Here is a 2,500-nt window from a genome sequence, read left to right as displayed (position 1 = left end):
TAATCTTAACCGTAACCCTAACCCTAACCCTAACCCCAACCCTAACCCTAACCCTAACCCTAACCCTAACCCTAACCCTAACCCTAACCCTAACCGTAACCGTAACCCTAACCCTAGCCCAAACCCTAACCCTAACCCTAACCCTAACCCTAATCTTAACCGTAACCCTAACCCTAACCCTAACCCTAACCCCAAACCCAACCCTAACCCTAACACTAACCCTAACCCTAACCCTAACAACAATCCATAACCCTAACCCTAACCCTAACCCTAACCCTGATGCTAACCCTAACCCTAACCCTAACCCTAACCGTAACCCTAACCTTAACCCTAACCCTAACTCTCACCCTAACCCTAACCCTAATCTTAACCGTAACCGTAACTCTAACCCTAACCCTAACCCTAACCCTAACCCTAACCCTAGCCCAAACCCTAAACCTAGCCCTAGCCCTAACGCTAACCTTAACCCAACCCTAACCCTAACCCTAACCTTAACCCTAACCCTAACCCTAACCCTAACCCTAACCCTAACGCTAACCCTAACAACAATCCTAACCCTAACCCTAACCCAAACCCTAACCCTAACCCTAACCGTAACCCTAACCCTAACCCTAACCATAACTCTAACCCTAACCCTAACCCTAATCTTAACCGTAACCGTAACCCTAACCCTAACCCTAACCCTAACCCCAACCCCAACCCCAACCCCAACCCTAACCCTAACCCTAACCCTAACCCTAACCCTAACCCTAACCCTAACCCTAACCCTAACACTAACCCTAACCCTAACCCTAACCGTAACCGTAACCGTAACCCTAACCCTAGCCCAAACCCTAACCCTAACCCTAATCTTAACCGTAACCCTAACCCTAACCCTAACCCTAACCCTAACCCTAACCCCAAACCCAACCCTAACCCTAACCCTAACCCTAACCCTAACCCTAACAACAATCCTAACCCTAACCGTAACCCTAACCCTAGCCCAAACCCTAACCCTAATCTTAACCATAACCCTAACCCTAACCCTAACCCTAACCCTAACCCTAACCCTAACCCTAACCCTAACCCTAACCCTAACCCTAACCCTAACCCTAACCCTAACAACAACCCTAACCCTAACCCTAACCGTAACCGTAACCCTAACCCTAAGCCCAATTCTAACCTTAACCCTAAGCCTAACCCTAACCCTAACCCTAATCTTAACCGTAACCCTAACCCTAACCCTAACCCTAACCCCAACCCCAGCCCTAACCCTAACCCTAACCCTAACCCTAACCCTAACAACAATCCTAACCCTAACCCTAACCGAATAGCTAAACCTAACCCTAACCGTAACCGTAACCGTAACCCTAGCCCTAACCCTAACCCTAACCCTAACCCTAACCCTAACCCTAGCCCTAGCCCTAGCCCTAACCCTAACCCTAACCCTAATCTTAACCGTAACCCTAACCCTAACCCTAACCCCAACCCCAACCCCAACCCCAACCCCAACCCTAACCCTAACCCTAACCCTAACCCTAACCCTAACCCTAACCCTAATCCTAACCCTAACCCTAACCCTAACCCTATCCCTAACCCTAACCCTAACCCTAACAACAATCCTAACCCTAACCCTAACCCTAACCCTAACCCTAACCCTAACCCTAACCCTAACCATAACCCTAACCCTAACCCTAACCCTAACCCTAACCGAAACGCTAAACCTAACCCTATCCCTAACCCTAACCGTAACCCTAACCCTAACCCTAACCCTAACCCTAACCCTAACCCTAACCCTAACCCTAACCCTAACCCTAACGCTAACAACAATCCTAACCGTAACCCTAACCGTAACCCTAACCGTAACCCTAACCCTAACCCTAACCCTAACCCTAACCCTAACCCTAACCCTAACCCTAACCCTAACCCTAACCCTAACCCTATCCCTAACCCTAACCCTAACACTAACAACAATCCTAACCCTAACCCTAACCGTAACCCTAACCCTAACCCTAACCCTAACCATAACCCTAACCCTAACCCTAACCCTAACCCTAACCCTAACCGAAACGCTAAACCTAACCCTAACCCTAACCCTAACCCTAACCCTAACCCTAACCCTAACCCTAACCCTAACCCTAACCCTAACCCTAACGCTAACAACAATCCTAACCGTAACCCTAACCGTAACCCTAACCGTAACCCTAACCCTAACCCTAACCCTAAGCCCAATCCTAACCTTAACCCTAACCCTAACCCTAACCGTAACACTAACCCAAACCCAAACCCTAACCCTAACCCTAACCCTAACCCTAACCCTAACCCTAACCCTAACCCTAACCAGAACTCTAACCCTAACCCTAACCCTAACCCTAACCCTAATCTTAACCGTAACCCTAACCCTAACCCTAACCCCAACCCTAACCCTAACCCTAACCCTAACCCTAACCCTAACCCTAACCCTAACCCTAACCCTAACCCTAACCGTAACCGTAACCGTAACCCTAACCCTAGCCCAAAC

This window comes from Podarcis vaucheri (assembly GCF_965113315.1).
Source record: "Podarcis vaucheri genome assembly, chromosome: 8".
In the NCBI taxonomy this organism is placed as follows: Eukaryota; Metazoa; Chordata; class Lepidosauria; order Squamata; family Lacertidae; genus Podarcis; species Podarcis vaucheri.
Note: the sequence above shows the minus strand (reverse complement) of the source record.